Below are 24,097 nucleotides of genomic sequence, written 5' to 3'. Positions count from 1 at the left end.
TTTGACTTGTTCTGACAAACTGTATCATTTTTCTTGAATACAATTTCTACAGCTTCGTTGTACGTTAGATCATATCACCCTTCTTTCTCTATTGCAGCACACTTTTCTCTTGCTATCTCAGTTTTTCTTCTTAATTCATTATTAAGCTTTCTATAGTTCCTTCTACATTCCTCTGTCCTAAAATTTTTCCATTTTCTCCTTTCATTCATTTTTTCTATCATTTCTTCATTGATCCACTCTTTCCGTATTCTTTCCCTGTCCTTAATTCTTATTGTTTCCTCACCTGCTTCTTTTATACTGTTTTTAATATTTAATCAATGATTAAATCATAGGTACTAACCAATGATTTTCAAATCATAGGTACTTTGTTTCTGACCAACCTTTATTTTCTTGAGCTTCAAATTGATTTCTGCTTCTATTAAGTGGTGATCAGAGTTTATATCTGTACCTGGGTAAGCTTTTGCATTTTACAGTTCTTATATCTTTATTATATGAGCATTAATCTGATACTTCTCTCCATCTAACCTTGGCACTCAGGTATATGTCCTTTTATGATTTGCAAACATGTGTTTCCCACTACCATATGATTTTCCATGCAGAATTCAAGTAATCTCTCTCCTCTTTTGCTTCTATTACCTAAACCATATTTTCCTATTATCTTGCCTTCTTGTCCTTCACCAACCACAGCATTTCAGTTTCCCATCATCAATACACATGCCATTTTCCTTTCTTTCCCTAGTATATTTTCAGTTTTCCATAAAACTCCTTTACTTCTTCTTTAGCATATTGTGATGTTGGCATATATACGTGAATTATCACAAGATCTTTACCTCTACCTTCTATTCTTATCATCATCATCATCAGGTGATCATCAACATATTCCACCTTAATTACTTTTCCTATTAATACACCAACTGCATTCCTATCACTTCTTTCAGCACCTCAGTAGTACAAGTTGAAGTTTCCATTTGACATTTCTCCACTTCCTCCCAATCTCACTTCACTCATTCCAAGTAAGTCTCATTTGTTACTAATGATTTCTCTTTTTGTGTTTTTAAGCTTACCCTTTGCAGTAGTGTCAGTACATTCAATATTCTTATTCTTATAGTATTTCTTGTTTTATTTTTCATTTTTCCAGCACTCCATGAACAATTATCTTTCTGCATCTATACTTTATTACTACTTCTTCATAAGCATTATGAATACCTTGTTGTATTCCCTTCCCAGAGATCCGAATGAGGGGAAGCTTTAGCTTCTGAGTCTTTTACAAAACAATCCATCCCATGCCATGATCGACTAAGGATGATCCTTAAGGATAATGCAGTGGTTTCCCATTGCCCTCTACATTCCAATGCCATTGATCTGGTGATTCATCAATTTCTCACTGCCAGGACAATAGAGTTTCCTTCCTTCTACCCTGGAGGTAGAAGGGGGGGCCATTTTTACTGATGGCCACTCGTTCATCAGAGCCACATCTGTGAGAACAGGATTCACCATATGACGAGCCATAGCTACACTTCATGAATGTGTGGTTTGCATTTACATGGGAGAGTCTTTTTGAGATGCATCCCGTATCTTGCATCTTAATTTTATAAAAAAACAATAAAAATTAAACGAAAATAATGTATTGAATGTATTTTGTAAAAACGATGCAGATAATTCAAACAAACATAATATTATATTAGGAAAGCTTTCATAAGACAAAACTTCTGAAATTGCATATAATACAAATAGTACTTACATTATCTGAATCATTGGTAGATTATTAATTACATTGTGGAGTACTATTATGAAAACCTAACTTTCACATAATTTATCAAAGTAGCTGTCAAACAAGAGATTCTGTCTAGGTACCAGCACTTATCTGTGATCATTAAGTAAAATCTCAGTGATAAATAAAAAGTGTTCCTGTTATGATTTTATTTTATTTTTTAATGTAAATGTTTTATCCTAAAACTTTATGCGAAGGTGCATCCCAAAGAATTATTTAAAAAAAATTAACAATGATTCTATTAAAGATAATTTAAATAATTATTTAATTATTACCCCTGAATATTTTCTAAGAAACATCCAGATCATAAATCTAGTGTGAAGGGATGAAAGCATTAATGTAAGCAAAAATAGTTGTTCTTGAGTAAATTATTTTAAATTATGTTTTATTTCATTCTTTTTTTACTTGAATATATTATCACCAAATCCATTAATATCTTAAAAAAACAATAGATTCTGTTCAACATTAAAAAAGCTTCTTTTAAATCAATGTAGTAATAAATCTTTTGGTGCATATTGTATTCTGCTGATAAGGTCATTCTAGCTAATGGTACAGACACACTTCAAATATTGTGAATAGCCGAAGAGTACTGAATATATTGCAAAAGTATTAAATGAGAATAAATATAGGAAAAAACTAAAATAATGGATATAAAACACAAAGAGGATTTATTAGTAATGACAGTGAAGGAAGACTAGAGAAAGTAAAAAATCAAAAAAATATCTGAGAACTATGGTGATAGAGAAATGGAAGAACGGAATGGAAATAAAAGAAAGAACAGAGATTTAAAAGAAAGTCTTTAATAAGGAAAGGAAATAACTATGTTGTAAAAATTTTGACTTCGAGTTAAGAAAGAAGTTAGTCATATGCTATGTATGGAAGTAAAGTATGGAAGATGAGGAAGAAGGAGAGGGATTGGATTAAAGCTGATGAGATTTAGATCAGAAGAATGGGGAAAAATAAGGTGAACAGATAAAATGAGGAAGAATTGAACGGCAGGATTAAAGAAATTAGAGCACTTATACGGAAAGTACAAAAAAGAAAAGGAAACCTATTAGGGCATGTGGTTAGAGGGAGTGGAATCTTCTGAACTACATTGGAAGCGTCAGTAGAAGGAGAAAGGAAGCAAGAAAGAAGAAGAATGGTTAATAAATGAAGTGAAAATTGGAAACTACGAGGGGGCTAAGGAGAGAAGGCTTGGGAAAGAAATGGGTGGAGAAGTCAGTGTAAGGAGGGATTTGTCACCAGGTAGAACACCAGATGATAATTAACCTTTTGGATTTTAAATTTAGTTTTATGAATTATGTCCTTGCAAATAAATTAATGCAATTTATTGCTAGAAGAGAAGCTGTAGTTTATAAATATTTTAAATAAAACCGTACCTAAAATTAATCCTGCAATTTTCATTCCTTGCCCTCTCCTTACTATATTCTTTGCCCTATTCCTAGATAAAAATATATAAATGGAGAAAATTTTCTTTGCACTTTTCTATTAAATGAAAATTTATAACGGAACGTAACGCCTGAATGGCGGGGGTTTCATTATTTCTCCCTACAGAGCGAAGAGCCTGGACAATGTCCCTTGCTGCTGTTTCTTTCTGTTATCGGGCGGGTTTCATGAGCTATTAAGTGGCGGTTATAAATTTTAAATTTTATTTATGGACGGATTTGGTGATTTGTGTTCCTATCCGTATTGACCAGCGTGAAAATTACTTAATGGGTATAACTGTGGGAGATTAGGATTTTGAACCTCATTCTCCCGGCGTGATTCCCTTTCAGTCCGTCCGCTGAAGTTCTTTAGGTACTAGCACTTTACGGGCTATCAGGAATACGCCTATCGGGGCCCTAATTATTTTGGAGGAAACAATGCGCCCTTTTCTCCGGAGAGGGAGTCGCATGTGCTGACTGAGTTAAATTGTAAGTTTTGAGGGTCGTGAGTAGAAAATAGAATTGTAGATCATATTCTTTTGTGGCTGTCCTTCGTGCTGTTTCTGTGCGTGGCTCTTCTACCGGACTCCAGTCCGTGGCGGTGAGTCGCGTTGTGGGTCTTCTTTCTTCTTTTTCTTCTTTTGTAGATAACTTCTTTCCTCTTTTGCCTACACTTTCCGTGAGTCGGTAGTAATCGAATTACACGCCACTAACCTTAAAATGTCCCGAGGCTCTGAAGGGCTGAACGGGGGAAAGTGCAGATTTCTTCTTTCTTCTTTGTGCGGTTTTCAGTTGGTGGTTCCTCGGTTCGTTTCCACTGCTCGTTCTTCTTTCTTGAAAGGTTAAAAGAAGTAAGGGACTTTTTTTACAATGGGGTTAAATTTCGTGGTCGCGGTTTGGGAGCAGCGATCGCCTTGATGTTTGAAGTAGTAAGAAGTGAAGTACTTACATAAACTTAATAAATCTTCCAGACATACGAGTGTCCGGGAAAAGGTTGGGGGACTGCGTGGCCACCGTTAATTGCCTATGTTGTTTTAACTGTGGAATTTGAAAAAAAAACGCGCTTAAATACGCCAGAAACGGCTTTCGCTCATTAATTGTAGCTATAACATTTTTAGCTAATGAAAATTTTCATTTCTTTTTCGGATTTACCTTCTGGATGAATGTTTCTACTCCGACAGAGATCTTCATCATAAATGTTGATAAATTTGAGGTGTAAATGAAACTCCATTAGGGATCTAGCTTTAAGATCATTAATACATAATTCAATATATCTTTCTAAGCCCTACCAATTCTGTGGCTAAACGGACGGTATTCCTTAAAGAACCTCAATCTTGCCTCAGATACAAAAATGATGGTTGCTTTTTTGTATCTGAAGGAATTGGACCAGTATATATTTAAGCTTGACTACACGAAATCCTTCAATAATGTACAGTTTTATCCTAGAAAAAACATAACTCTTGAGGGATAGTTTGTAGAGTAATTGTCCAAAACCTACATTGAATTTAACGTATTTCTTTAGAGCTGTTGGTCTCGATTCGCGGCCTCTGTTTTAGCAGATAGTCCCTTTAACTTTTTCCTTAAATCTCCGTGTTTTATAACTTGTTATCCTTAACTACAGCTTTATCTTTTCCTTCCGGTATTTTTTGTAGGCTCTTTACTGGTTGTTCAGTGGGTCCAAATTAAAAGTGTCAGAACTATTTCCCCACATATATAAACGTCCTAAGTGTTTGTGTGGTTTCATATGGGTCTGTTTAAAGATTTCTTCGGAGGTCCCAATCTTTTAATCAATGATTGCACAAAGCCCCAACATAAGGTGAGATTCTTATTATGTAAAACGAACCTACTAATCCTTTCTGATACAATAAAAAGATGTTTTATCTTCTGCTCATATACGGTTAGAAAGCTAGTTCAGTTTGATCGATAAACTATGTGTATGTATTTTTACATTAGAAGAAGCCTAGGATTTTAGAAAACAAGACGTATAAATTTAGCCTCATTTTTTATTTTAGTTGAAGGATTTTATTTTTAAATTTTTTGTGTTGTATTTTATACGGTTGGTAACCTAAAAAATAGAAAAATAACGTCTTTATTTTAATTTTTATAAGTATCCACATTTTATATTAAGATGATTTAAGTTATCTAAATTTATCTACCAAAATAAAATCTTCCACCAGTATTTAGCGTGAAATAGGCAGACCTTCAAGGGTACATTATATTTTGATAAATATATAACAATATTTTTGACGGTTGTATTGATTGTTATGAGAGTGTGTGATAGTTGATGATTTTGAACCTTTTTCATTTGAGTAAAATATTGATTAAGGTTACAGTTTTTTTCGTTTTTATCCAGATATGAAAATTATATATTTTAATTAAATTTTAATTAATTCATTTTTGTACATTCCACATATTTGTTGAATTCTAAATGAATAGTAAATATATTATTTTATCAATAATATTAACAATTTCTATACTGTAAATACAGATGTAATGTGAATTTAATCAAAAATTTTAATTCAACTAAACGCTTACAAAGGTAATTATTATTATTGGAGTCAAATAGAAAATTAATTATAAAGTAACAATAATAAAACTCTGAATTTACGTTTTTCATATAAATGAAAAATATATATTTATATAAAATTACAACAAAATCTAAATATATATATCTATAATATGTAATATCATCTATATAATATAATTTATAATATATCTATATCTATATGCATTATATATATAGATAATATATATTATTCTATTACTATATAGATATTAATAGTAATTATATAGATATGTAATAATATATATATATATATATATATATATATCTACAAAGATTTTTTATAAATTCTTAATAAGATGCAGCTTAGAACACAAAAAATATATTTCAAAATACAAAAAAAAAAGCATTAATCGTTTGAATGATTTAAAATTATTCAATAAAATAAAAATAATTTTTACATCTAAAATTCTCTTCAAAATAAAAATATTAAGGTAAAAAACGTATGAACAAATAAAAACGCAAAGATATCGTATAGACGTTAACTTGAAACGTGTTGGTGTTTTTATAGCTTACGGATATAGGACGAATTTGTCCTTTTCACTTTAAAATTTTACACGATGTCACAATGTAACAACTATTTTGTTTGAAGCAAAGAAATATTTTTTTTTACGTTTAAAATATACTAACCACAAACTATTTTTTTTATTTACCTGAAATTCAATACTATTTTTACCGTATATGTGAAGATGAAATTGGATGTAATAGAGGGAATAAATCAATAAAAATGTAATGAATAATACCAACACGTACTTGTTTCACCACACTGAGTGTGTACTATATATCAATAAAGAACGAAAAATAAAATGGAATTAAAAGAGAGCTTCACTAGAAGTAAAAGAGGGAATGAGCGTAAGATGTTAAAAGGTGGGCATATACAGTAATATTTTTAATAAGCCATAGCCTATTTTCATAGACTTGTTCTTGTTGAACCTATTATTTATATTTATTAAGGCACATTACAAGAAAGATTATTTTTCCATGGAAAGTATACAAAATATTTTCTTAATTCTGGGTGAAGATCAGTTATCAGATCGCCGACCAGTTCTCCAAAATAAGCATTCCGTACTCTATTAATTATTAAAAATCCCTTTAAAATATAACAAAATAAAATTTTATGTGGATACTACATGACTTCGTTGTACACCTATTAAATAAAATATACCTTTTTTTTTTAAATGAAAAGTATATCAAATTCTACTTCATTAATAACGTCTGATATTTTTTTCATATTTTTATTTTTTATTATTATTGAATTGTTATTTATTGTATTTTTTATAATCAGAGGTTAATAATTATTTATGTATTAAATAAATAATCGGTTCAAGTCAGATGAAAATGAAAATAAGTGTCACTTATGATATATCGTTGAAAGTCTGTCAATGATGGCATATTTACTGCAGATATGAAAAAGTCCAAAATCCAAATTTATTGGATTGTTTTAAATCCAATAAATACGTGTATTGGAATCAAAAGAGAAGGTGCACAACTAGGTGTTACACCTGTCTTAAATCCAAAATTTCAGCATCCTACGTCTAATCGTTTTTGAGTTATGTGAGATATATACACACATACGTACGTACAAATGTCACGCCGAAACTAGTCAAAATGGATATTTCCGTTGAAATGTGAAAACTGAAATTTTCTGTACTTCGTAAATTTTTTTTTGTCTTCACTCATTTGACTGGTTTGATGCAGCTCTCCAAGATTCCCTATCTAGTGCTAGTCGTTTCATTTCAGTATACCCTCTACATCCTACATCCCTAAGAATTTGTTTTACATATTCCAAACGTGGCCTGCCTACACCATTTTTTCCTTCTACCTGTCCCTCCAATTTTAAAGCGACTATTCCAGGATGCCTTAGTATGTGGCCCATAAGTCTGTCTCTTCTTTTAACTATATTTTTCCAAATGCTTCTTTCTTCATCCATTTGCCGCAATACCTCTTCATTTGTCACTTTATCCACCCATCTGATTTTTAACATTCTCCTATAGCACCGCATTTCAAAAGCTTCTAATCTTTTCTTCTCAGATACTCCGATTGTCCAAGTTTCACTTCCATATAAAGCGACACTCCAAACATACACTCTCAAAAATCTTTTCCTGACATTTAAATTAATTTTTGATGTAAACAAATTATATTTCTTACTGAAGGCTCGTTTAGCTTGTGCTATTCGACATTTTATATCGCTCCTGCTTCGTCCATCTTTAGTAATTCTGCTTCCCAAATAACAAAATTCTTCTACCTCCATAATTTTTTCCCTAATTAATTTTCCATAATAATTTTCATAATTTTTTTATACATTGTCAATCTACACTATTTTTACTACATTTCATTACTTTTGTTTTGTTCTTGTTTATTTTCATGCGATAGTTCTTGCGTAGGACTTCATCTATGCCGTTCATTGTTTCTTCTAAATCCTTTTTACTCTCGGCTAGAATTACTATATCATCAGCAAATCGTAGCATCTTTATCTTTTCACCTTGTACTGTTACTTCGAATCTAAATTGTTCCTTCGTTTACTTCGTAAAAGCAAGTAAAAAAAGAAACATAGTTTTTTAGTACTCAGTAAAAAAAAAAAAACTGGCAAAAAAGCATGACTTTCCCGGCTCTACGCATGACTACTTTTTCCCATAAAAATAAAATTTTCGTTATTTTAGCCATAATAAACTTTGTTTTTAGGCATACAAATATATAACCTTTATAAAAATAATGAAAAAGATTGCTTCTCTTTTTAGTCCGGAATATAATATACCTGCCAAAACTATTTTAATTCTAATAGTTCTTTCAGTGACCAAGATAATACATTTTTTATTAATAAAAATTGAAAAAGTTAGAGCCGAAAGCAAAATATATATTTTTTCGAGGTGGGGAATAACTTTTCGGTGCTAGCGCCTTCCCGCCTAATAGGAATACGCCTTTCGGGGCCCTAGTGTTTGGAGGAAGCAATGCGCTTCCTTCTCCGAAGGGAGTCGCATGTGCTGACTGGTTCTGAATTGTAAAGTTTTGCAAGGATGATTGGTTTTTGGTTAGGTGAAGTTCAGGGGCTTTCTTCCCTCGGGTTGTCTTCGCTCCTGCATGTCAGCTGGGCTCGGTCGGCCGGACTCCAGTTCGTATTGGGAGGGCCTCTCCCCCCCAAGACTAACTGATGGATGCCCTGTTCGCGGAAGGTCGACAACACTTCCACTCTCCTTAAACTTTGCATACCACGCTACGATACTCTTGCTATCAGGTCATTCATATTCCCTCCTAAAATTTCACTGTACATTAATCGGTGATATCAACTTGTGATACGCAACACACATTACGCTTTCTTCTGGATTGACGCGACTTTATAACAAATTGATCACAGTGCTCTCTACTATGCCTCTACCTGCAACAAACCAATATTAAAAAAAACTATAATTTTTTTTTTCTTTTTCCCCAAACCCCACAGCTGTAACTGTAATAGTTTTTTGTAATCATGGAAAGACTTTATGAACACATTGTACAAAAAATATAACAATACTATCGCTGTGCCGGCTTCCATGGCTCAAGTATTAGCGCCTCGGCCATAAGGAAGCCCCAGTTTCGAATCCCGGTTAGATATGGCATTTTTACACGTTATAAAAATTGTCATTTTATCTCCTCCTCTGAAGCAATATCTACCGGTGGTCTCAAAAGCTAAAAGAAAACAAAAAAAAAACTATCACGGTACATATTAAAAGAATAATAATTATTATATAATAAATTATTATTATTATTACCTAGTGACGCAAAAGTAGTATCTCTATTAATAATCCGTAAGATTCTGGTTTCGATTTTCGGTGAGGATTGGCATTTTTCATAAGCTAAAATATTCATCTCGCATTAATAGCTTTAATTAGATGATAATCTTGGAATTGTTAAAATGAAAAAATAATTTTAGAAAATGTAAATCGTCATTATATTATTATTATTATTAAAACAATGTATTTATTACAAATTGATGTCAAAATGTAAACAATTCTTGCTGCTACTTTAGACCGTTAACTGATTAGTTCAAAATTTTAAAATATCAATATCATCTGCTATTTCCTTAATGGAATTATAACAACATATCATTATATGTTTGGTGTCGATATTGAAAATAATTTACTAAGCAATATTGGATGCAAAATAAATAAATATCTTTGTTTTATTAAAACAACTGTAATGTTTTCCAATCTATATTAAAACCCACTGGTTTTACGGAAACAAATATTGCCAATTGTACATCGTAATGTTTAATTACGCATACGTGAACGTAACTTATGATAAGGTGGTTGGATCATTTGTTAGTTATGTATTTTGAGATTTGTGTACTGTTCCTGTTAGCACACGTACGCAAATATACACGCGCGCGCTTTTATTAATATATTTAATGGCAGAAGCCGACATATTTCGTAAATACGATGCGCTATGTCTTTACTACGTAAATTGTACAGACAGTCAGGGAGTAGAGAAGAGATTATTGTGAGAGAGTAAAAGAGATTAAATAACTTTCGTAACAGCTGCAATAAGATATAACATTGCTGTTTAATATATTGCTGTTTACTAAGCTTTACACGCACTGTAGTTGCCAATAAATGTATCCTATTTAAAAAAAAAAAAAAAGCTGACAACAAAGTTGAAATGATTTCCTGGCATTAGTTATTTGTTTTTATACAGTGGAAAAATAATGATAACTTGCAAAAAATTAAAAAAAAATTAAAAAAATCAATTAATATTTTTAACTTTAATCGGTTCTCCAAACCTTAATATTACCTCCAAAGTATTTTTTTGGGGGGGGGGGTCACTTGCATTACTACTATGCTTAGGAAGATAAAAAAAATTCTGTTAAAAAGCATGCGATAACTTTTTCGATTTTTGAGGAAAAGCAGAATTTGGGAGCAAATTTTTTTTAAAGGGTAAGATAAACATGTACGCATGTTTAATATAATGTTTAATAAGCTTAATATAATTTGGGGCTGTTTGCAAAATTTTGGGAAAATTATCCTGCAGGAAATCCCCCTCCCCATGAAGGTATTAGTTCCAAAATTTTACCAACAAATTGCCCCATATACACAAATCTTTATGCCAAATTTCATAAAACACGGTTTGTATAATTAAAAGTTATTAAGCTTCAAACACGCTAAAACATGTACATGTTAAAAAGACCGAGATCCGGTATGAGTGCCCTGCACAGGGTGCTCTCACTAGAAGCATTGGCATAAAGACCGAGTGCCGGCTTCTGGGGTGGAGTCCAGGAACGACATAGTCGGACTTGGGTACCCCGCCTTTCGGGTTAGAGGCAGGCAATGAAAAGGTTTAATCGGCGGGCCGACCTGTCGGACTAGACTTATGACCGGCGAATGGAGAGGTCCGTTTGAGTAGATAACCCCCTGGGCTGTGCTTAGCTTTGTTGTGGGGAATAGGGTGAAAATCCGGTCCGGGGGGTAGGGTGAAAAAAACACATGTATTTATGTACGAACATAATCCCCATTTTTAGCGGAGAAGGGTGAAACCCTGAGTCATGAAACGTGGAGTAATTAAAAAAGACCAGTGCCCCATTTTTTGATTATTACCTATACTTTTCTTGCAGTATAATTCTAAAGCTATGATGACAGGAAGTTAAAATGTGGTCATCAATTTGGCTATAAATAAACGTGTTAAGTAAATTAATTTTATCCAATTACATTACGACTCGTTTTGAAGAATTTGAATTAGTAAATATCTTTTACCATTTTCTTTAAAAATTGACTAGCCCAGTAATTCCCAAACTGTACGCCGCGGCGCCCCGGGGAGCCGCGTCCTCTTCACAGGGGCGCCGCGAAATATTGTAAAAGCTTCATAATTAATTGATCCAAGACATTTATAATTATTAATTTAATATTAATAAAGTAAAAAAAATAATGAAAAGATACACGAGGGGTTTTATTTATTTTTATCTCTTACTTACGAATAGTCATACTTTTACTTATGGTAGGGCGCCGCGACTTGGAAAAGTTTGGGAACCACTGGACTAGCCCAATTTATCTCCTTCTCATCTTGATCATAATAGTTGCGTGCTACTTTCACTTAAGTAATTGTTTTAGTGATTTTTTTTTTTTTTTTTAATTTTTGAGGATCAAAGATGTACGAGTGACAATTATATTCAAAGGAATTAATACTTATTACGTAAAGGATTACTTTTTTGACCTATAAAATTAATTTTTAATCGTAATTCAGAAATTAAATTGAACGATGATCTAATGGAACTTCTTACGTACCATTAACAACATTGCCGATTCCCGGTCACGGACTATTAAATCTGTCCAGAAATCATTTCAAATGTCTCACTATCTAAGGTTGTAAGAAGTAAAAGGTTGAATATATTGCTAATTTCATCATTTCCTTGTCTACCGTTAAATGATGTAATCTTTACAATAAGTCGTTAAACATTCTGATTATGCTATCAGAATTATCTCAAAACCTTAACACGTGAATAGACGCGGTGCGCCTACCCTTTTTAGTGATATATGGCAAGTGGACAGTGGGACACGCAAGCGATTGGTGTATGGTACCACACTTATTCCGCTCACGCTTTTAGGTTTACTCTAGGAGCCAGTTATGACACTGTTTCGAGGCTTAGTAGCCGTTTGTGGCACAGACATTCGGTCTTATACTTTAGGGCGACCGAATGGGATGGTGGCGGGAGAAATGCCAAGCAAACCAATCACGTGAATAGAATATTTATTTTGAAATATAATTTAAGATAATTAACTTTTTCCTGAATGTTACATTTTGATTTAAATTTATTTTATTAAGTATATCAATTTTTTTTATTTGGTTATTTAATAAGTGAGAAATTTATTTGGAATTTCGTTGATGGTATAGTTTGGTGACTCTTAGCTGAGATGTAGTGTTGTATTATTACTACTCTTAAATTGATTACGTCTGTCCTCTTTTCTTGGCAAATAAGATATAAGATTCACCTTGTGAAAAAGTGAGATCCGTTTTTTATAGATTTAGTAATTAATGACTTTTTTCCAGAAATATTAGTTCTTTGTTAAACAGAAGATATTTTTGTAAGAAGATAGGCTTAGAAAGACTTAACGTCATGCATTATCTTACTGATAGAATTTTTATTTACAAGGAATAAAACTATTTTTGTTTATGATATAAAAATATTGTGACGTAAATTGATAATTGAAGAAAAAAATATTACAATTTAAATATTCAATTAAATTATATTTAAACGAAGAAAAGACAACTTTTGAGATCGCGTAATATGTTTTCATTTTAAATTTACGTCTCGTATAAAGTAAATTCATTAATTTACAAATAAAAATTATATTTTGAGAACTTTTATTAGATCGTGATCTTTTTTTAATTCTATTCTGTTATTTATTTTCTTATTATTATTTGTTTATGAAATTCAAGAAAATCGCTTTTGTTGATATAAATCAATGACTTGAAAATCTGTGTACATGTAAGGAGTACTGATGAGTTTACTGTCATTCAGAAGGGTGTTATAAACTTTCTTGAGTGAACTACAAATAAAATAATGTTAAATCTTGATAAGTATTTTCTTGTCTTATTAAAGAAAGAGAATTACTATCATTTACGATCGTATAATGTGAAATGAGTTCCTTTTTTAGGTAATTGAGATATCTGATTTGGTTGAATTCGATTCAAGATTATCATTCAAACTTTACGTAATACAAATTATTTGTTCGGCTGGACGTACAATTATATTAACGTTCACCTTATATCAACTTTTTATACCTCTTCTCATTCATTTCCTTTAGTGGAATCTGTGATGATTCCACGTTATAGAAGATTTCGAGTTCATATTATTAACTTTCTTTAAATAACTGATAAATATTCAAAGAATATAGAGAATATTTCTCTGTTTGTTTTATAAATTGTATTATTTCTATATATTACAGATTCCTTATGCGGATTTATTCTATTTAATAATTCACTTGAAGGCAGAGAGCTGCTACTGTGTTCTATCTTAGGCGGATTGTTCATGTCTTAGGTTGATTACCAAAATATTTTTAAAAATTTTCAATTTCATATAGTACAAACTAAATTACTTAGTAAGTAATGTTTTTTACTAATAAAATTTGTGAAAATCAGTTACAATAATAATGTTAATAATAATAATATAATATATATATTAATAATAATAATAATTCAAAAGAATTGATAAAAAATGTAAGTTTCAAAATATACTGGTCGTGCTATATCTCTGCCGATGTATTTCAAATTTAATAATTCGTTTCATAATTTATTCATTCATTCATCCATGGCTTTCTATCATTAGAGCAATTCCTGGTCACGGTTGCTGCTCTCCACCTTGTTCTGTCCTTTGCTAACCTCTTTGTTTCCGCATATCTTCTCTTTCCCATAATCCCATCCGTCATTTGAAATTTCTTTCTTCCCCTTCCTTTCCTTCCATTAAATAAGGTCTTCTATCGCATCCGCTAAAAACACCTTCTTCTCATACAATGTCCTAGCCAGTTCCTTTTCCTGTTTCATAATAACAGTAACAAATCAAGGAAAGTTATTTAAGGTCCTATTCACTTCTTTTTATTAACTTCCCACTTTTATTTCATTACTTCCATTTTTTATTTCAAAAAAAGCTGAAGAAAAATTAAACAACCATTCCCGTTTTCATAATAATTCTTATTTAATTTAACTATACTTTGGAGCGTAACGCGTAAGAAATCCAAAAAATACATTTTATTTCCTAAAATTGCATTATTTCCTATAATATACGTATAAGTAATTTATACTCATTGTAGTCACCCAATTTGGGTATTTTTCGACCAACAGTTTCCAATTATGTTATAACTTTCAAGTAATTAATTATTTTCTGTTCCAAAATTATTTTTAAAAATAAATGATAAATTTATTCCTTTTAATAAAATTAGTAAAAAAATTATAGAAGAATGGAAAACACCTTATTATGTCGTAGGTGAATTCATTTTGTTATAAAAATATAACGTAAATATTTCGCACCAGACTAGGCGAAATACAATAATAAACGCAGGAAGGTGTTGAAAGTAGCTGACACATCGTTCTAAGAGTAGCGGTTCAAAATGTCTTCGTTGTAAGTGATAGCTTATTCTTTTTTCCTCTCCATAAAAGATATTTTAAACATTCTCTCTTTTATTCCATTTCATTCCCGTGGTAATAATTTTTAATTTTTATTGCTGTACACTTTTTTGTTGTTAAACTTATCAAAGTAACTAGAATTTTTTTTAAATGATTGTTTTTATTTGAACAATTATTTTTGAGTATTTTTTTTTCATTATATGGAAAAATACGTTCTACACATGTGTTTTTTTTTTATTTCTTGAAGAAATATTTCAGTAATGAAATAAAGTCGTGTAGATTAACCGAAAAATGATTTGTAAATAAAATAATACTGCCCGCAATCTGTTCAATTTGAACATAAACTAAGTCACTTTTTGTATGACCAAACACCATAAATATACAGTAGCGAACAAATTAATCTGAACAAAGGAAATTTTTGTTCTGTTTTAGGGGATTTTCATTTTGTGGCAACTGCTTGTTGTTTGATGTTTCAGATTATGTTATTAGTTCATATACAAAAGAATTAGTGTTTTTTATGCTTTTATAATTCATCGTCAGTTAGATTTTGGTGACCTTTTGAGTTTTTGTTATAAGTTTGTTTTTACGTTTCTAGTTAACACAATGGATGTAACCCCGCGAAAGCGGTCAAAAATTGTTGCTTTGTCCCAACACTTACAAATGACTCAAAGACAGATTGCCAGTGAGTGTAGTATGGGGTTAAATACTGTAAATGATATCGTGAAAATTTTTACGAAAACAAGTTCCTTCTCTCAAAAGAGAAAAGGAAAATATGGACGGAAAAAGAAAACCACGCCTACACAGGATCGATTACTAATAAGAAAAAGCAAAATTAATCCACGATTGTCAGCTGTTGACCCTAATGGGGGACTAGAGAATAGTGGGAGCAATGTTTCTGATATGACATTTCGTAGAAGATTGTTGTCGGTGAAAGGATTGCTCGGAAATCTAAAAAGGCAATTACCGACACAGGTTATGAAGACAAAAAGACTCCAGTGGGGAAAGGAACATAAAGAATGAATTATTAAGATGTAAAAAAAAACTGATTTTTCGGACGAGACTCATTTCTTTGTTCAATTGGATAGACTATCCTACATTCGTAAGTAAGCAGATGAAAAGACTACTACGCCAGCACATTTGCAACAAGCTCCGAAACACCCAGTCGAAAAGATGTTTGGAGTTGTTTTATATATGAAGAGCCAGGAACACTTATGTCTGCGGATGGGATGATGAAATCGGACCAATACATTAGTATATACCAAAGGAAAGTAGTCTCACTTATGCAGTAGAACCCAGAAATCGTTTTCCAACAGTACCTTGAACCATATCACACGTCAAAGAATGCAAAAGAGAAATTCGAGTGCTCTCTTGGCTATGGAGATCCCCCCGACCTGAATCCCCTTAAAAGAAGACTTGGAAAAATGAATTGTATCACAAAAACTGACCTTATTAGTTGAGTGATACATGTTTGGTTTTGAGATGAAGGAATCAAAAATCATTATTCTACCTTAGCGGAATCAATGCCAAAGATGATTATTAAGAAAATCAAAAACAAAGCAGGATACATAAACTATTAAATTTGAGTAAGTTTGACTATTAAACATTTTTTCTTTTAAAAATAAACTTTTCTGTTAAAAATACTGTGTTCGGATTAATTTCTTTGCCACCTTGAAAAAGAATAAAACGTTGTAAAGAACAATCTTAGAAGGTGTAACGTAAAGTAAAACATTTTTATAAAAAATACAGCATTTGAATGCAATATAATTCAATAATATATTTCCACTAACAACAAAATTTTTAGTATTGTGATCAAAAATTAACTGTTGATGAATTATTAGAGACTGAGTAATATTCTGTAATATAGACAATCAGATCTAAAGTTTTAGAGTACAGATTCGCTTACAATAGTTCAGAGTATAAATTTGTAACCTAATAAGTGGTTGTCTAACCCATTTACAATTCGACTAAATTCAGTGGAATCTGCGTCAGTTTTAATCAGGTTTATCGGTAGCATGTTAAAAGGCGGTCGGGCGTAATGCTAATTCTTGTCTGCAAATGACAAAGGAATTTGGGAACTTTGTACTAAATTTAATTTGTCTTTAATGTTCAATAATGCGTAGCATTATCCTGTCCTGTACTGTAATATATTGTACAATATAATTTTAATATATTCTTAAGTGACAATCTTAACTGTACGTGCAGTACATAAAATTAATTCTAGTAGGTATATCATTTTTTTTTTTTTTAAGGAAAAACAATAATAAAATATTCTGTATATATATCAAATTATATTTCTTTTTTAAATCTAACCTTTACAAATACACAACTTAAAATTATTATCTATAAAATTAATTCAATAGTTTACACAATAGAATTTACTTGAAATATTATTAATAAAATCGAAAATCATATTTATTTTAATAAAATAAAAACGTCTTATTAAATCACTTAGTTTCTACAACGGTATTAATAAATTGAATTAATTCAAATTTATTATATTTTAGTTTGAATAAGCTTTATAGAAGTAATTAGAAAGAATAGAATAAACATTTACTTAATTTTCTTACTACGATAATAATTTTTTTAATCTTATTTAGCATCTAAAAATAATAAACTCATCAAAACATTTCCGCGATCTACGTAGTGGATTGATAGAACCTTTTTCTTTCATTATCCATTACACTAACTGTAACATCTTATTGTCGCTAAATAAATAAATAAATAAAATGCAAATTCATTAAAGAAAAATAAATTAATAATATTGTTTAAAATCTATCTGAAAATGATTCAGCAAAAATGAAAATATCTATTGAGTGTCAGAGGTTGTGTCATAAAATCGGAAAATATTATATTACATAAGCGAGATAAATTTATAACATTTTTTTTTTCTGATTAGCGTATTATTTCTTGAGCTGTATTTTTATTATTTCTTGAGTTTTATTTTTACCTACACAGCAGTAGGAAGTCTGCTACATATTTCTGAGGATAGGGGAGGTTGAACTATCCCAGAATCCAGTCTTAATTTTTTTTTCGTCTTAAGACATTTGACTGGTTTGATGTAGCTCTCCAAGATTCTCTATCTAGTGCCCGTCGTTTCATTTCGTTATACCTCCTACATCCTGCACCCCTAACAATTTGTTTCACATATTCCAAACGTTGCCTATCTGTAAAATGTTTCCCTTTTACCTGTCCCTCCAATATTAAAGCTATTATTCCAAGATGCCTTAATATATGGACTATAAGTCTGTCTCTTCTTTTAACTATATATTTTTCCAAATGCTTCTTTCTTCATCGATTTGCCGCAATCACTCTTTAATTGTCACATTATCCACCCAACTGATTTTTAACATTCTCCTGTAGCACCACATTTCAAAAGCTTCTAATCTTTTCTTTTCAGGTACTCCGATCGTCTAAGTTTCACTTTCATATAAAGCTACGCTCCAAACATATACTTTCAAAAATGTTTTCCTTACGTGTAAATTAATTTTTAATTTAAGCAAATTATATTTCTGACTGAAAGCTCGTTTTGCCTGAGCTATTCGGCATTTTATGTCGCTCCTGCTTCGTCCATCTTTAATAATTCTACTTCCCAATTAACAAAATTCTTCTACCTCCATAATTTTTTCTCTTCCTATTTTTATATAGTGTCAATCTACACTATTTTTACTACATTTCATTACTTTCGTTTCGTTCTTGTTTATTTTCATGCGGTACTTCTTGTGTAGGACTTCATCCATACCATTCACTGTTTCTTCTAAATCTTTTTTACTCTCAGCTAGAATTACTATATCATCAGAAAATCGTAGCATCTTTATATTTTCACCTTGCACTGTTACTCCGGATTTAAATTGTTCTTTAATATCATTAACTGCTAGTTCTATGTAAAGATTAAAAAGTAACGGGAATAGGAAACATCCTTGTCGGACCCCCTTATTTATTACGTCTTTTTTCTTATGTTTATCGATTATTACTGATGCGGTTTGGTTCAAAAAATGTCTTAATTTATCGACAAAAATTACTTTTTATTATATTATACGTTTAAGATTTCCAACGAAAAGATCAATGATTAAGTGGCGCTTCTGTTTGTGAGATTAATGATGCAATCTTTCCACGTAATGTGTGCCTACTTCCTAGAAGGAACCTTGAATTTTCTTTTGGGTCGAGTTGTATGAGCTTTTGGCTCTTACATAACTTACAACAGTTTAACTGAAGTAGGTAGGCCTTCTTATCATCCAATTTTTTTGTTATCCTTGATCCGTTCTTGGTTTCACGGGTAAAAATCTGACCTACTATTTTTATGCAGAGAATGCCGGGACCTATAGAGCTAATTAACGATTGATTTGATCTAATAAAGCTGTCAATGGACCGTCCAGGGATCTCTGTTTAGGCGGCTACACAATTAACTGCCGAAATTTATTAGATCGAAATTGCAGTATATAAAAATATACGATTTCTAATGTGTGGTATGATAATTACAACACTGTTTCTCGTTATTTTCTGAAATTTTAAAGGGTTATTATTATTTTTTTTTTTTTTAATTTTTATAGTATCTTAAATAATCCAGATGTTTAAAAATCTGAAGTGGACACCACATAACTTCCTTGTACGCCTACTAAATTACATATACATATTTTTAAAAGTACAAAAAATTCTATTTTATTAATAACTTCTGATATTTTTTCATATTTATTTTTTATTGTTATATATCGCAAATTTGTATTATATATATATATAATAATATATTTGTATTATATTGTATTATATATCGCAAATTTGTTTTACAATCAGAGGTTAATACATATTTATAAATCAATATATGTAAATTAAAAAAAAAGTTAAGAAAAGGGAGATGAAGTCTGATTCGAACTGATGTACTTCCCCTTGTAAGATCGAAATATTTCATTAATTAAAATTTCATTTGGCTTTCAATCTGGAACCAATGAAAATAAGTAACACTTATGAAATACTGTTGAAAAGCTCTCAAAGAGGGCTTATTACTCCATTTAAGAAAAAATTCCAAAATCCAAATTCGTTTGGATCTTGGGCTTTTTTGGGGACTTTTGGTTCAGTCAATTGTACAACTAGATTTTACAACAGTCCTAAATCCAAAATTTCAACATCCTACGCCTAATCGTTTTTGAGTTATGCGAGATACATAGTACGTACAAACGTCACGCCGGAACTAGTCAAAATGGATTCAGGGATGGTTAAAATGGATACTTCCGTTGAAATTTGAAAATATAAATTTTTCGCGATCACGATACTTTCTTTACTTCGTACAAGGAAGTAAAAATGAATGTTGGTTTGTCCCGTATGCATTCCTATACTATTCATTCGATTGCGGTGAAACTTTGACGAGTTGTTCGCATACTCGCGACGGTTTCTGAATTAGTTTGGACCCGCTAGGTGGCACTGGGGTGAGATATTTCGAAAAAATTACATTTATGGTCCGATATGAATCGTATTCAGAATATATATTAGTTAGGTGAAAAGAACAATTTTTGCAAAAACTGTACCCTTTAGGTGGCGTCGGTGTCGATATATTTACCAAAGAAACAAATATACGTACAGACTTTCTTCTTCTATCTATATACACTAAGTATGATTATGTATTTTGGCGCTGATTCAAAAAAGTGTCCAAGGAATTATTTGGATGAAATCATTTCCCACTTTTTTGCGAATTTTGATCTTGGTTCTATTTTTCTTAAGTAATTTTTTTCTTTCCTTTCCTTGTAAGTTATCGTTTTGCTTAATTAGTCAAGTACCAATTATAATCAAACATGCATCTTAAATTACACGTTTTTACTTAGTTTGATCACTATCAGATAGTTTCTGGAACAGTGTGACTTTAATTGAACTTCAAAGAAAGAGGATTCTATTTAAAGGAAAGTAAATGAAGTTTTTATTTACTTTATTTACAATTTTGAAATAAGAACCTGGTATTCTAGAGAGAATACCAGGTAAATGACTAGTTAGAATACCTGACAGGTATTCTAACTACTCATTAAATACTATCGGTCATCGGTCGTAAAATTATTTGACGTTTTAAAAAGTAAAAAAAAACACAAAAATTTGTACATTAAAATTTCCTTCATTCAATTTTGGATTTGAGCTAATCACTTTATGTACATACTAGCAGACCTGGCATGCTTCGCTGTTGCTAGGTTTGAATATATGTAGATTAAAAGAACACAATTGAAAGTTTGATGAAACATTAAAAAACTGAACATTACGGAACTTCACAAAATTTAACTTTTCACTTTATAAAAGTAAGAATGTAAATAAATCCAATTGGCAAAACAACATTACTACCTATCGGATTTAATTTAAACCACTCTCTAAACACAGTAGTCTGTGGAAAATAACATTTTAACGAAAAGAGGCATGGCTGCAAAGTCATCAGAATTAATATTGAACATTAAGAAACTTACAAAACATTCCGGAATTTTCAAAACAGCACTACCTATCGGTTTTAATTCAAACTGCTAACTAAACACAGTAGTAGTTGGTTCAAAAGTATCTCTAAGTTTCTTTCTAAGTTTCAAATCGAGGATTTCAATAGCTTTAAACCTTTTCCGGACATTTTGCAAAAACCCGCGAGTAAATCGGTCCAGTAGTTTTTTAGTCTACAGCGGAAACACATACGAACATTGTGCCTTTTATACTCGTATATACCTTTAGATAAGAATATGGAGGATAAGAAAAGCTTCTTATTCTCTGTCCATGATCAATATTTTCACAAATGCATAACCAAACAAATAACTAATGTAACGGACATCCAGTTAGTACTAGAATGTGACTTTGAGGACAACGAAACGAGCAAAAAATTAAAAAATGGGTTTGTCCCATATACATATGGCTTTTTACTTCCTTGCATGTTATTATGAAAAATTTCGGTAACAGATTTTAACGGAAATATCCATATTAACCATCCCTGAATCCATTTTGACTAGTTTCGACGTTACATCTGTATTACGTACGTACGTATGTATCTGTCATAACTCAAAAACGATTATCCGTATGATGTTGATATTTTGGATTTAAGACTATTGTAACATCTAGTTGTGCACCTCTCCTTTTGACTGCAATCAACTGGACCAAGAGTATCCAAAAAAAGCCCAAAATTCCAAAAATGTGGATTTTGGACTCTTAACTGCAGTAATAACCTCTCATTGGTTCCAGAGTCATACCCAAATGAAATTTTAATTAATGAAATGGTTGGATTTTACAAGGGAAAGGCACATCGGTTCGAATCAGACTTTTTTCCTTTTATTTAATTTAAATTAGATTTATTAATAATTTATTACCCTCTGAAAGAAAAAAGATCTGAAGAAAATCAGAAGTTATTAGTGAAATAAAATTTTATGTACTTTTCATTTTAATTCAACAATGTTTAAAGAGGTTAGTAATTATTAATAAATCAATATATTTATATTTTTAAAAAGTTAAAAAAATATATGTATATGAAATCGGATTATAACCGATGTTATAGTTACGGATCGGACACGTTCTTACTTATTACCATATAACTACTAAGCGACGTGAAACAAAATTAATATATAAACTAATATAAAATGCTGATACAGACACCACAAAAAAATTTCATGCTGTGGTGTCCACCACAATGCAATTTTGTAAAAGTGTAAACATCTTACTGTTAAGACGTTTTTTAACGTTGATTTATTTTATCTATTGACAATCAACTGTTATAAACATAATAATTTTAGATTTTATTTTAATTTTAATTTCCATTTATAATAATTTAAATGCACTAGTTTAAAATTCATAATTAATTAGTAATCGCCGATGATGAAGAAATAATCCGAAAGCGCTTGGATAGTCAATACTCACAATTGTTGGTACGTGAATATTTTATTTTTTATATATTTTGTAGCTGTCCACTTTTTTAAAGAATTGAAGGGTCGTATCTCACTTTCAAATGAAATAAGTTTAAATGAAGTGCAACAAAAAGTGTGTATTGTAATTTAATAGGCATACAAGGAAGGCATGAAGTGTTCACATCAGATTTTTATAATAAGAGTAAACACCATCTTAAAATAATATTAGCTTATTAGAAGCATCAGATTATGTGAAAAAATTATGTACACTTTTTCACATAAGATTTTATTCAAATCGGTTCATCCAAAATTTAAATATCAAGCAAAAACGTACATGCTTCGTACATTCGTACATGCTTATGTACATAACATATTACTGGAGATTTTAATTGCTAAATTTATGTATTTTTTTGTGAGAGTCACGAAACGTCAAGATATTCAAACACCCCTGCATGTAAAATTTGAGTCGAATGGCACACTTGCTTTCCCTTATATAGTATACTATATAAGTAAATAACTGTTTTATTTTCTCAACCATTTCAATAAAATATTCTAAATTATTCAAATAAATTCCCAGGTGTTTGATGTAAATTAATTTTTACATAATGTTAATTTAAAACTTTTATCCATTAAATTCAAATGAGTTTAGACAGTCTTGATATGAGAAATCGATGTTGTTTCCACATTAATCTCCCTTTAAACAAGCTTTTTTTATTTACCATTTCGTATGCGGTACTTATAACTTTTACCATTGATTTCAGTAACGGAGTAAAGTTTACGTACTTGTGAGTAATATGTGTATACATGTATGTGAACGTTTTCATGTTTTCCATCTACGAAAATTAATATAACTTTTTAAAAAATTCCCAAACTGGTTTAATATTAAAAGTTTTATAGTATTGTTTAAAAAACTTTACATTAAAATTTAAAACATTTTTTCTAGTTAATATTTAAGAAAACGCAATTCAAGATAATTCAATTTATGTATGGAATTCTATTAAATAATAGATTCATATGATTATAAAATAAATTTTATTTGCTAAAGGATTTGTTGAAGAGAACTTTCTGTACTCGTAATCCACCGGGTTGGACTAGTGCTGAACGCGTCTTCCCAAAATTAGCTAATTTGGAAATCGAGAGTTCCAGCGTTCAAGTCCTAGTAAAGTCAGCTATTTTTACACGGATTTGAATACTAGATTGTGGTTACCGGTGTTCTTTGGTGGTTGGGTTTCAATTAACTACACATCTCATGAACGGTCAACCTGGATCAACCTGAGACTGTACAAGGCTACACTTCATTTACACCTATACATATCATTCTCATTCATCCTCTGAAGTATTATCTAAAAGGTAATTACCGGAGGCTAAAGAGGAAAAAGAAAAAGTATTGTTCTCGTACTTTAGCTGCTCAGAC

General features: G+C 30.8%; 1 protein-coding gene across 7 annotated transcripts in view; it reads left to right on the top strand.

The window, feature by feature from the left end:
- LOC142321485 (high affinity cAMP-specific and IBMX-insensitive 3',5'-cyclic phosphodiesterase 8-like) overlaps positions 1–24,097 on the top strand; it is a 1,158,933-nt gene that overhangs the window by 672,859 nt on the left and 461,977 nt on the right. For 2 of the 7 annotated variants that reach the window (XM_075359603.1, XM_075359604.1), the window contains one exon: positions 1,060–1,077. The exons of the other annotated variants lie outside the window; for them this stretch is intronic. The gene's annotated coding sequence lies outside the window, so the exon portion shown is untranslated. The remainder of the gene's footprint in view (positions 1–1,059; positions 1,078–24,097) is intronic. 7 annotated transcript variants of the gene reach the window in all.

The sequence above is a fragment of the Lycorma delicatula genome, chromosome 3, assembly GCF_047948215.1.
Source record: "Lycorma delicatula isolate Av1 chromosome 3, ASM4794821v1, whole genome shotgun sequence".
Classification (NCBI taxonomy): Eukaryota; Metazoa; Arthropoda; class Insecta; order Hemiptera; family Fulgoridae; genus Lycorma; species Lycorma delicatula.
The sequence above is the reverse complement of the archived record's forward strand: the minus strand, read 5'-3'. Positions and strand labels throughout refer to the sequence as shown.